Consider the following 14,615-nt stretch of genomic DNA (forward strand, 5'->3'; position numbering starts at 1 on the left):
GTTGACTATAGATACCTAACATTTTTTTTTTGTATAAGGCGGTAAATGAGCCGACGGGTCACCTGATGTTTGTACAAAGAAACACGTACTTAGCTCAACTTTCTTTAGCTTTCAGTGTAGACCAGACTGAAATCTCAGCTAACTGTGAGAAACGTTCTCTCACGATCGTACATATAAATGGCGACGCGGAGATTACAAGCGTCCAGTGGAAATCTAATCATACTTTATACTAAGATTCCTTCGCTTTCTCAATTATATTGAAGCTGTGTTAACTAGATTTCGTTCTGTAACACTAAGGTTGAACATCTGACAAGAAACTTCTTGGATAGTCACTCCAATAAGAAACAGAAGGGAACGATTCAATTATGTTACCAAAAATTAAAAAAAATATAGTACCAATTTATATGACTGCACGGTGGCTGGGTAGCTGCCTATCGTGGATTCGCAGGGAACAACTCTTTGATCTCTCTTGATCTACAAATTTTTGTTTCGGGTCTGGGTGTCATGTGTTTGTGAACTTGTATGTTTGTAAACGAACCCACGAATCGTACTTTCATTCATTAATTTGATGATTTTACATATTTTTTAAATTCTTCTAGCTAATTTTTAAGAAATAGTAGGTATGATATTTGACACAAAAATTTGATGACGTCATTAAAAGCGATCTCGTAAAAAATTCACAGAAAAGTATCGTTTTTGACATTTCGATAAACGTACTGAATTTGAATATATGCAAAAATATTGCTTGAATAGAATAATGCTAAAGAGGTAACAAACAAACATTACCTTTCCCAATTTACAATATAAGTTTGCATCAACGCTACAGGTATAAAAATAGTACGTACATTTCCTATGACGCGCTCCTACACATTTCCTCAGAAACGCTGACTAAGCGATCGTGATATATAGGTATCGTTATGTAAATACCTTACGAGCGAAACTTTTTAACGCATTGCGGTCTAGTCCGGGAGCGTTCTGCCAAGGTTTTTAAGAAGTCAAACATAACAGAGTTTGAAGACTTTCTTTAAATATATAAAAGTCAAACATTTCACGTCTTTTAAATTTTATAGGCAGGGTGTTTCCTAGGGAATTACCTATCCTTATCATATGACACTTTATCTACCTACATTACATACAGCTTACATTGAGTAAATACTTATTTTTCGAAGATAAATAGGTTTATAGTAGGTACCTATCTCTTGATCTCGAGCTGCGGACTACCTCACGGGTTTACCGGAGCTCCGGCTCGAAAGGCAGGGTAGGAACGGGTGGTTTTTAGTAAGTAAGAGTTTAACACTCTCTCTCAACTCGCCCAAGGCGGGAGAAGTCATTGGGTGATTTTCTCACCTTAAAAAAGTGCCTATCTTTAATGTAAGCCACACGTAATGATCAAATTATGTGTCCTTTTTTATTGTGTATATTTAAATTTAACGTATTTTTCGTATGAGACAAAAAGTATATAACTTAAACCAAGTATCAGTTAAGCTATTTTTGTCTAATAATTTTATAAACTTTATTGAGACATTAACCACGGCTAACTCATTAATTAAGTTAAAAGGAACACAATCACACATTTTGAAACAAGCCCAAGTTTCTACTAATTACTAAAATATTACAAATTACTAAAATACTATTTCTATAAATTTTTCTACTAATGTTACTAATGTTTCTACTAATTACTAAAATACTAAACTACTAAAAACATTAATGTCCAAAATGCTCCCGGTAGAAACTCAAGTTTATGTGAATATTTATGTGTTTCAGAATCCAGGCAACGGCTAAATAAGATAAACAAAAGAGGAAATATGTTTAAAACTTATGTTGGAGCGTTTACACTCAGTACTTGCTTGTTTCTGTTTTGAGTTATTTGCCTTGAGTTTGGTTCTCAACTTAAATCCGGGTTGAAAACATTACATATGTATGTAGGTTTTGCTTTTATTTCGCTTATGTTGTGTTTGTATTTGAAATGGTTAATTTACTGTACTATAATGTAGTATTTCTCAGTAGTAGCACTGAGTCTGAAATGGTGCCCGGTATATGCCTATAGGTTCACCTCCTATTACATGGGAATTATAACATAAATGGTGAAAAGTGGGTGTACATTGTACAGTGGCATTACGTGCAGTAATGTGCAGATGGACCTATAGATGCATCCGCAAATTGTTGCACCGGGTCTGGGTGACATGTGTATATGAAATTGTATGTTTGTGAATGCACCCACGACATAGGAGAAAATCCAAGTGTTTATATAAAAAAAGATGTCAGCAATACGCTTGTAACTGCTCTTGTGTTGCGGATATACATAAGCAAAGCTGATTTGGTGGTCCACTCGTTTGTCGCCCTATCTTATAAAAGGAATTAAAAGACCGTCTCCGTCTAAAAACAAATCGTCACTAATTATGTCACAGAAAGTATTCCAAAACAATCATTGCCTTCCTACCCCTTTTCAATAGCAGAACTTTTGCTTTGAATTTAATTAATTAAAGTTAGCTGAAGTTTTTTGAACGGCACTGAATGGATCCTGACTTCAGATCGACATCGAATTCTCTTGGATTTGTATGAAAGAAGAATTTCTTTTTTGTGTTCTAGTTGAATGAATGTAAGGTTGAATTTGGTTTCTTTTCGTTTCCTGAAGACGTGACTTCTTACATCACGTTTTAGGAAAGTCATTTCTCTTTATTTCTTACTAGGAAAAGACAGATGAGGCTTTTAAATCAGTAATAGTATAGAGACTTGAATTGTGCCTGGTTTTGATTTATATGGGATTTATATCATAACTGGTGGAAAGTACCTACCTATCTCGTGCTTATCCGGGAGCTGCGAACTACTTCCCGGAGCTGCGGACTACCTAGTGGGTTTAACGGGGCTCCGGCTCAAAGAACAGGAATAGGAACGGGGTGGTTTTTAGTCAGTAAGAGTCTAATACTCCCTCTGAGTCTAAAAAAAAAAACTCTCTTCTTCCAGATAAACAATTGGATGATTTTCTCTGCTGCTTATCATCAAATGATCCGTCTGCTTGTTTGCCACTACCATTGCAAAAAAAAGTGGGTGTTACATTGATGTCCACCTCTACCTAACTCGTATTGAAATGAAATGTTCGTGGTTATTGTCTTAGGAAGATGTTCTGAATACTACAATATAACAGTCTAGATACCCTAAATGTGTGTAATACTATTGTACCAGTACCGGCTTATGTCCATCGAATACAAGTTGTGCAAAGCTGGGATAGTGTTCATTCCGTTGCGGTTCGGTCTAACTGCACTGGTTCTATTGTTCTAACACTAGCATATACATAATATTGGTTAGATAACCCACAGAACTTGGCCACCTACATATGTATGTATGTATGTACAGTACCTTTGTATGTGCAGCGGTTTTGTACCTACCGATCTGCAAATTGCATATGTAATTATCTGAACTAAAGTAAAATAAGACGTAAGTACCGCTTTACGGGGTGCATAGGAATTGAAAGGTGAATAGAAATAGAATATCTATTCAACTTACTTCTATCTCCCACCACCAAGCTTTAATGAAAGGCCACCGGGCTTTTTCATGGAATAGGTCGTAAACGAGCAGACGTGTCATCTGATGGTAAGCTATCAGTGCCGCCCATGTACATTCGCAACACCAGAGTCACAATTAATCACAACTTCTGAAAATTGGGCGTTACTAATATGCACCTATACTTGCATCTTAGAGAAAAAATTGTGTAATATCATACTTACACTTGTCTACAAAAGTCCATTGCATTATACCAACAAATGCCTTAAGGAGTTAACCGCACACTAGATGTGGAGAGCGCCACTGTCCGATAATGTTTGTACACACATCAAGCTGTATAAACCAGTATAAAGTGACCGTCGAATATACGGAACGGTAATACAAAGCAAGACTAAGATAAACTGGTTATGTACAGTTTGAAATGTACCCGTTCCAACAACTTCCAACTTTAGACACAGTGCTAATGGGCACACTAGTGGAATAGGAAGCTGCACGTTTAAAAGCAATTTGATGCTTTATTAATGGACTTTAACGCCTCAAGCTTGGCTGAGTTGACGGTATGTAATTTGTTAATGCTATTGTAGGAGCTTGTAGCCGCGGTGCGTATGTACTGGGAGTTCTAATGTAGTATGTGGAAGAAAACACTGATGTCTGTATACACCAGTTTTATTGAACTGAACTAAATGTAACTTGTAAACGACACTAATAATTACGTATGACAATGAGATCGCGGGCGCAACAATTGTTGAGCGTGCTCGAACAGCTATGGATAACGAAACAATTGGGTTCGGGATGTGGAAGGCAAGCTTATACCATGACTATGTGATTTATCATTAGTCCATAACAGTCTGTGCCTCAACTATAGCTCTTGTGGCAACACATGACAAGTGGTAGATGACAGAAGTCGCACATAGACGATCGATGAACAAATCAACGGGCCCGAAACACCAGAGGCGTTACAAGTGCGTTGCTGAACTTTTGGGGATAGAAATTTTAAAGTTGTTGGGGAATCAGGGAATAGAGTAATCCGGTAACCGCTCTCACACAACGCTGTTTTACATCGGTTTTCTGTGAGGCCGTAGTCTCCGGTCGAGCCCGACCATTCGTGACGAAGTATTGCTTTCCCACACTTAGGTTAAATAAAGAACGCTTCTGCCAGATCTCTGTCGAATATGTGATACTGTATTAATTAAAATCCCTATATAATAATAATGTTAGTTGTACAAGATATAACATAATCCTATTTCAAGAAAAACGATCATTTTCCCCCTTGCAAAGATGTACCGTACCTACACCATTCTTTCTTACCTAAACTAAAATTTCCTTCTATTTTAACATAAATAAAGTATCTGAAAACCTTGTATTTCGTCAAGAGAACTGAAAATTGGATTCAGAGGTACCCACGGTGCATTCAATATCAAATTCTGTAAGTCCCAGAGCAATATTCCTGAAATCGCTGCAAAATATTCCCTGAAGAATATGAAACATCTTCGATTCGCTCAAAATGTAATCCTGATCTTTTTGTATCGTGATTTTGTATAGTTTGATGGATGCGCGATGGTATATAACGGTATACGGTACGGTACCAAAAATACAGTTTTTCTAATATTATCCCTTCGATCAATAAACCCAAAGAATGAGATGTATTTACGGGCTGAAAATCAGTCAATGGCTTCTCCCGCCTTGGTTGAGGTGAGAGGGAGTGTCAGACTCTTATTGACTAAACCCCCCCCCCGTCCCTAGTCCTGCTTTTCAGTGCAACTCTTTGTGTGATCCACAAATTGTTATTTCGAGTCTGTGTGTCATGTGCATGTGAACTTGTATGTTTGTGAACGCACCCACGACACAATAGAAAATCCTAGTGGGGCAACGTTTAAAAAAAAGTGAACACCAATTACTTCAACCTTTTTATTAAACGTAGCAGTGTCCAATGCATAATCTACTTCTACTATTCTCTTACTTAAACACCTTAATGTGATGATAAATGCACAAACATACATCATAATGTCCAAAGAGTTCAGTATCAAAAGTTTTGACGTTCATTTCTTCTTCAGTTTTAATATTCATTCCGTAAGAAAGTTCCAAAGTGGTCCCCAAACAGATGATACCAGTCTTTATAAGACAGTATTTAAATTGAAGATTCGTTTTTATTCGGAGTATAAAGTAATGAAATAAATAATTGTGTATGTTTATCAGAAAAGTTGCTATTTTTTTGGGTGAGCTTCAGGATAATTTGGTTGGTTTTAAAGAAATTGTCATTTCAGTTGCATGCAGCGCAAAAATTTTATTTTAAAGTTTGCAACTGTCGTAAACAAAGTACCTACATAATGATATATCTCATGTATCAAAAAGACAAGCTGAGGTGGTATGTTACTATATATTTATATTATACTACTATATAATACTAACTGACCTGCAAATTTCATACCGCCTCAAACATATTTTTCTCATATTTTAAAGCTTCCCTGAACTTCCGCATGTAACCGGTCTAGCCGTTCTCAAGTTTTGGCGAGACTAACAAACAGCAATTGATTTATATACATAGAGTTATTTTTAATACTGTATTTATTTTACGGCAGTTATATTTCTAATTATTTTCCAATAGTAGACGGACCAATAATGACTTTTCTGATGTAATTCCAGTAAATTCGATTTTCAATAAAAATAACTTCGTTTTCTATAGAAAAGGGGATGAGAAAAGTTTTCAAATAATGAGTAACATGGCCAGCAGTAACTAGTGATGGGGAGATGCCGCGGGATCGCGGGATATCGATATCTGCGGGATTACGGGGCTCAAGTTGTTACTTGTTTATTTTATCGATATGTGACTTGGAAAGTCTAATGGAAGTTTCTGTTTATTTTTTCTTCTCAGGAAAAATGTTGTATGTGGTTTATGTATGTAGTATTTATTTATGAGTATTTCTTAAGTAAGAAAGTATTTGTTTTGCAAAAAATAATTAGATACTTTTTAAATATGTGTAAAACGTATATTGAAAACTTCATTGTAGAATAAAAGGCATGAGAGCTAAGTTTTTAGCCTAATAAACCCGACAATTAGCCACAACAATCTTGTTCCAAAACCCGGGTCGGAATGAGGCTGGCATTTTCGGGCTTGAAACCAAAAATAACTGGCCAAAACCGATATCCGACCTACACTTACATGTAAACCACACACCCAAATTATCCCCTAATTGAGTAGCAAATAGCAGTGAATATTGCCATTAGCTGGGTACTACCATGTGAGCAGATATTAGCCATTGCTTTCATTTAACAGTTAGGGAATATTTACGTGTTTTGAAGACATAATTGCTCCGTGTGTTTATAAAAGGCTTTTATTTATCATTTACCTATATGGAAGGACTGTGTTCTATACTTGAGCGGCTTATATGCTAGCGATTATATTCAATTACTTGTTACTTGGAAATTATACAGTGGTCTAGGATTAGGTAATACCAAACAAAACTTTTCAAAGAGGCTAGTAAAAACCATACTTGTGTATCTTAAACCAACAGAAACTAAAAAAATTGGTCTTGTTGTAACACCGGGTACAAGGTATGTTCAAAAATAAATTCCTTTGTTCAAAAGTACCTACTAAGTTCAAATTAGTGTGGCAGTAACCCAGTTGTTCCGTAACATGTGGGATTTAAAACCGCAATAGTGCAGTTTTCAAATAATGAATTACGCCGACGCCGTGCCGACTCACCAGACCAAGTTTAGTGAGGGGAAAAGCCGGACTTTTTAATGTTTTAAAGTTTTTTTTTCATGAATTATTATGTTATCGGCTTACTCACGTAGTGTTTTGACGAGGAACTCGACTAGTTTCATTATTAATAAATACTTTTTTTTTCATTATTAATAATGATTAAATTATTATTTATTTGAACTTGAATTATTATCTCTAGTGAATGGTCCTTCATTTTAAATCTAAATCAATATTTTGTGCTGAAAAGTATTTCAATCACATTCAACTTTACATTTCGTAAAAAATAATATTATTATCTTAAAATTAATACACAAATAAAGATATCCAATTACAAACACTAAATATCAATATAATCAGTTAAGCCGTTACGAAGATAAACAATCACACTCACAATAACACGCGTCAAAATTAATGTCCAAAATTAGTAAGTTCCGAGTCTTTGCAAAATTAAAAACAGTAGAAAATTACTGTAAAAAATACCATCGCCATCCCGCCCTATTAGACTTTCCCCACTGAAAGAATTGTTTCAGGTTAATTAGCTACGACTGGGGTCTGCCCTCACGTTTTTAATGAGGCTCGATTTATCAGACTCTCTCTGTTTTCCCTCTAATTACCCACGATTGCTATTGGTCAGCATTTCAAATTAAACTTGAATGTTTTTCCGCGATGTTTTTTTTATCGACTCGATTCGATTTTTATTAAGATTCCCTGGTGATGTTCGCTTCACTATTGATTTTAGATTTCTGCTTATTGAATTGTTGATGTTTTCGTAAATATGGTATAGTTATAATAATATGTGAGGATTTGCCTTCAACAGTTTTCTATTGGTGTCAAAGACTTATTTTAGTTTTAAGTTTAGTATGTTGTACATATTTATTTAATTTTTTTTTCTGTAAATAAATAGTAAAGTAGATGAATCCGTCGTTACCTTACTACTACACACTTAGATGGTCTGTTTCATTTAAATAAATAAATCTATTGTATTATCTAAGTAGTTTAACTATGTCTCACAAAGGCATTATTATTATGGTAAACTACAAAAATATTTCTCTTTACGCCATATTAAGAGCAATACTCGTCAAGGCTAAAGACTATTAGCACATAATGAGCAAGACAGAGTTGATGGCTACTACAATTTACCGAGAAAGTAATCCCACCCATTTTTGTCAACCAATCCATTTCGTGTAATCCTAATACAAATGGTCTCATTGACACGGCTTTAGGTCACGTCACAACGGTTTTTTGTTTCAGTTAGACTAATTATATGGTTTTTTATATAACATTAATAATCACTACATGGTATTTAATGTATGCTTAAATCTTTAAAACGACGCAACGGATTTTGATGCGGTTTTTATAATAGATAGAGTGATTCAAAGGTAAGGTTTATGTATTATACATGCATAATATATCACTATTGCACCCATGCGCAGCTGGGGCGGGTTGCTAGTGTCTTAATATTTCACATGTGTTGCCGAAATTTTAGCTGACTGAATTTGACGTTTCGTTTAATATTTTATTCTCAGAGCGATAGATAGAGATGTGGATAGATAATTTGCTTAATGCAAAATTCACATTTTGCTAATTATGTTACGCAAATATGTTTGACAGGAAAATCGAACCTTAGAAATGGGTCCTGATACTGAAAGGGCGAAAAAAATGGGTTTACAACAGTAACCCTTACAACTACGCGATCGAAGCAGTAAGAAATAACATCCACAGAAAACAAAACATACGATTTCAAAAATCAAAGCAAACCCGCGAACAAAGACGTGTATGACAGTACAATATAGTGACATCAAGCAGTTGACTTATTCATAACGATAAGGAATGTAGACAAAAATACAGAGTAATGAATATTTATGATGCCATTCTGGTGAACTGACGGGCCCCGATGCTTTATGCTAGGGACTGTTATAGGCTGTGGGCACGCACATCTTATTTCGTCTTTAAATGCGAACTCTGACTTATTAGGCTGGTTATAGACTGAGGGTCTTGAAGCAAGAAATAATAAACATAGAATGAAAAAAATAATCTTAATTAGGTACACAATACACCTGACACGGACATTCCGGCTTGTTGTTCTACGTGGAGGACTAAGGAGAGGCCTTTGTTCAGCAGTGGACGTCTCTCGGCTGATGATGATGATGATGGGACTGGGACTAAATGGGAACCAGTAGGGCTGATGTCTGATCCGGAGCTGTGGACTACCTAACGGGTTTACCGGGGCTCTGGCTCGAAAAGCAGGAGTAGGAACGGGGTGGTTTTTAGTCAGTAAGAGTCTGACACTCCTTCTCGCCTCGCCCAAGGAGGAAGAAGTCATTGGATGATTTTACCCCCTTAAAAAATTAAAAAAAAGTCCATGCCAAATTAAAGATAAAAAAAAAATTTTACATAGAGGAAAGTAGCATAAAGCTGTGTACTCATTATCGTTATGCATATTTATTTTGTCTTTTCAGCCAATAGTGTGTACCACGCCTTATGGCTCATCAAATTATGATATTTCCGATAAGTTTACATTACGTTTTACGGCTCTGGAATTCGAGTTGACTGAAGAATATTACTGAAGTACTTCAAATAATATTCAAGTACTCAATGCTTGCTCTATATTTTAGGTTAGAATTTGTTTTATTATATTTAAATTAGCTTTTCGATCGTAAAAGTCGGAGGAGTTTAGCAGTAAAGATAGATATGAGTACCTATGAGAACTTCATGGTAATGTAAATAGTATCATTAGAACTTGAAACGGGATATTTACCATGTTTATTAATGAATTCGGATGAACGTTCATCAGTGATCTTGGCGCTTGCAACAGTCCTGAAATATCGGAAACTCATAGAAATTAAACATTGGAAATATCCCGTTCAAGTTCTAATGATTATGCTTAGTGACCATGTCACTTTAAAATAAATGTAAATAGTCTACTGCAGTCTGCAATACTATGGGCCTTCTCTACTTAAGAGAGGTTTGCATAGTGTCCATGGTTGATAAGGCTAAAGACTGCAGTTAAAAAGGTTTAACCTTTTTCAGCCTATAAAGCCTAAATACCTTTAATTTATTTTTTTAAACCATAAAATAATCTTGACTTCTACATTTACATGTAACACTAGTAAATAAATTTAGGAGTTTCTGTTTGTATATTATTAAATAACTGCTTTTTACTTCATACATATGAATGTACATACAATATGTACATCAAATTTTTTTACATCTTGTTTGTCTGTCTGTTTTTTTCTAGCAAATTTCTGAAATTTTTGGACCGATTTTTATTGTCTGGTAGCTTATATATTAAGGAGCACTTTAGGTTACTTTTATACTACTGTCAGAAGTATTTACGTGGATGAAGTCGCGGACAACAGCTAGTAGAAAATATATATTCCCAAAATCTGATAAAGAAAGAAAAGTAGACGATGTTAAACACTGTTGGAAGTAATAATAAACTTTTTGAGACAAGAAGAAAAATTTAGGGCCTTATGTAACCGGTGAAAGTTTTGCCGAATCGACTTTTCGAATAACTGCGATGTTTCATTCAATGGATCCTTTGTTTCATTGTCTACTCGATCTGGTTTCACTCCATTTTATTCATGTTCTTAATATTTTATTACTTTTTCTTTGGTTGAATAGTTATTTGTCTAATATGTATATTCAATAGGCACATATATGGCAATAGGCTCACCCCCTATTACATGATACTTATAACACAAATGGAGAAAGTGGATGTTTTTGTACAGCGGTATTACGTATCGTAATGTGCACCGCTGTATACGCCTTCGGGATAAAAGGCGTGACGTTGTGTGTGTATTTTATAAAATTGTAACACTCGTTCAATATCTTCGTCTGACTATTTTTAAGTGTGGTAAATCAGCCAATGTCTTCTCCCGACCTCTGGGCGAGGCGAGACGGAGTGTCAGACTTCCTACTCCTGTTTTTCAAGCTGGAGCTCCGGTAGACCCGCTACCGGTAGTTCACAGCCACATTTTGTCATAAAAGTTATCATCAAATTTAAGTAGTATTTTTTTAAATTTTTTTAAGCATTTGACTGATCTACAAAAAATATTAATCTTTGTTAGCTACTTTAGAGCTGCCATACACGAACCGCTCTTGCAGTTAGAGTCAACTGATTGAAGCTGTCTTTGTCTGTGTATGTACGTAATAACGTATATAGTAGTCGATCCGGACTGCTTTATGTTCGTGTATAGCGGCCCTTACTCTCTTTTGTTTCACGTAATTATGTTCCTGACTCAACCTTAACACAAACAGGGTGTCATACTCAGCATTCACTGGTGACCGACTAATAAATTCAGTAGCAAATATGATAATGACTAAGCAATAAATTCCCACTCAAATACATATCTCACGTCGATGTATAAAATAAAAAATCTACCGGCGTGGCTTTATAGCGTGAATTCGGCCATATTTCATCAGATGTGGCCAAATTGCGGCCATATTTATAATGTTTGCCCACATCAAAAGTGTGATCGTGTACCGTCATAAATTATGATGACGTCACGCTGGTAGAAATGGTGAAAAGTAATGGCGACCGGTCCCTAACATTTGCTCTTACTTAGAGGGTACTGAGTAAAGTATGTGGTACAGTGTCAGCTAGTCTACACAGTCGCCTGAAAGTCATTGAAAATGCAAGCTCGACAACGCTAGTAGGTACATTGTTTTACTTCTGTTCTGAACCTCTAGACAAATGTGAAGTATAAAACTAAATTACATGGAATTGACGTAAAGTTTAACACGTATTGAGTGTCATTCCCTGACGTGACATTGAGTTTTCTACTCACTCAGTAGACAAGCGCTACAGTGGCATTTGGCTAGAGGCTCTGTTTATATTTCCAAGGTAAGTCAAAGAGACCATACCTCAACATTAACAGCCAATGCCTGTAGAAAGAGTAGGTGTGGTGAGAAATGTATGCTACACAACGTTCACAGTATCATTTAAAATGGGCCGATTTAGGGATGCAAATAACGTATAATTACAGTACAAAAAACGTGAAAAATCCTCAGGCCCTAGGCTAGCCTTATATCTATTGCTAACCTAATTCACGTGTCGTTCTCAATGTAAATGAAAGTATAGAAAGAAGTAAAGCGAATCTAACTCTACTCGCTCCTCGCTAGCTATCGTGCAGTGTGACCCACCCTTAAGGCAAGGTTTGTCGTAGATAAATATGTTTACTACGATGTGTCACGTATTTTTGTTGGCATTTTCTTGCTATTAATATAATATTAGGCTTGGTTTTCCTCAAAGGGTTTTGTACAAGTGTGTGGTGGACTGTCCTATTGACAGACATATTATATTATGTATGACGTAACAGAACAATATGGCCTTATTTTCCTTAGGGTATAAGAATGGCGAATTTATGTATGGGATTATAACTTCTTGTCATTGCCACCTGTTACGTTAAAGGAGTCTACGTGTTAGTTACACATATATTCTTCTTAGTCATCGTTAACTTTACACTAGACCAATGAAGAAAATTTTTATGAACCTACAAAAGTTTTAAGCGCAATAATTTTCAGTAAACAACGTTTAAAGATAGTATACTAAAACCTACTCGTAAGTGTAGGACCTGCGGACTGCCTAACGGGTTGCCGGGGCTCCGACTCAAAAGCCGGAGTAGGAACGTGGTGATTTTTAGTCAGTAAGAGTCGGACACTTTCTCTCACTTCGCCCAAGGCGGAAGCAGTCATTGGATGATTTTCCCCCCTTCAAAAAAGTGTAGCAAATACTTTTTTGAAATCCTCATCAAAATCAGTTCTGCCAATCGTGAGATGATCGCGCACAAACATAAATACATACTGATCAAACTGAGAACCTCAATTTTTTTGAAGTCGTTTAAAAATACCTTTTAGTGCCACCACAAACGTTGAGGCAGTTTCAATAAGACTGTGTGTTCAAAAATCGGAAGATGAAATCTCAGAAATATACCCTTTCAACATTTGAACATTTTTCCTTCAAAGCCTTAGGAAAACTTGAATTGAAAGCTTTTCATTACTTGATTGGACTGTGGTGAAGAGTCAACAAAGTGAAATGTCTGGAAATCGATACCAAAACGTATGGAAGTACTTTGAAACGACCGCACTCGATACATGCGGTTCGTTTGACGGTAAATAGCATTTTATGAGTGGCCTTTTATGAATATTGTTGTTACATAAATGTTTGTTTATTTTATTGTTAATTATTGCTGTAAATATGTTTAGCTGTTTGTGTGCTCGTAATGATAATAATGGCTATGGCTGACATGGAATCATTTCCTTAAGCGTTACTTTTGTTGTCCCGAATCTACGGACTGCTTAGCGGGTTGCTGGGACTCCCGCTCGAAATACAGGAGTAGAAACGGGGTGGTTTTTAGTCAGTAAGATACTCTTTGAATCGTCGAATTATAGGTAATTGGTTTTGACAATTAAGTCTTTCAAGTGCAAAATAGCACTTATCAGTGAAGAAAACTACAAACGTTATAATCACAAAATTAATTTAATTAGTACAATTTCAATTCATAACCCAATTTAACAACATCAATCCTAATTAAAAGTTTTTAATGAGGATATTTACCCTTCAGGAGAACTTGGTCCGAAAGCCAAGTTTCCATTCCACTGTTCAAACACCGATCCAGCAAGTTAAGTCAGGACAGAGCAACTTTCCAATCAAACGTAACAGGTCGCTCATTCAACACAATAATGACGTCATTACAACTTCAAAATGGCTGCCTCTGATAAATGGTTTTTCTATAGAAGCTGTTGATTGTTCGCTACTTGGAATACGGTAGTTTCCTACTAGTCAAATTCAATTTTATAGGAGAACGAAACTTATGACGTCATATTTTATTGAGTCAAAAAAAAAGAAAAATTAAATAAATAAGTATATCGTCAAATCAATGAATAAAAGTACGATTATTTTGGGATATGTTATTGTATTAAAATATCAAAATAATATTTTTTTTACCTAGGAAACTACCCAATTATGTAGTCTTATTAAGGATGGTGGATGTTTTAGCTTGCGTTGCAGGTAATTCATCATCAATAGCCTTTAATAAGTGGCTACTGCTGACTCAAAGGCTTCTTTTCGCACGGAGAAGGATTGAGCATCAATCACCAAGCTTGCTTAGTTGGTGATTTGATATTTAAAATTAGAAATTATTGGTAAGCTCAGGTCCTCTCACGATGTTATCCTTCATAGTTTGTCAGTGGTGTCTAGAAAATCTTAGAAAGTATATGTAACTCGGAATATGTCACATTGGTACTCGCCGTCTGTGGGTTTCGTACCCTCATTCAATAGAAGCTCTCGTCTTAAACCTTCAGGCCAACACATCTTTGTAGGTAATTAGCTGTAATATTTTTCGAAGCCTATCACTTCGGGTAGCCTTACTCAAAACCCTCAAGTTCTAGTAAAGCACTTTTACTCCTC

This window comes from Spodoptera frugiperda, chromosome 30 (genome assembly GCF_023101765.2).
Source record: "Spodoptera frugiperda isolate SF20-4 chromosome 30, AGI-APGP_CSIRO_Sfru_2.0, whole genome shotgun sequence".
NCBI lineage: Eukaryota > Metazoa > Arthropoda > Insecta > Lepidoptera > Noctuidae > Spodoptera > Spodoptera frugiperda.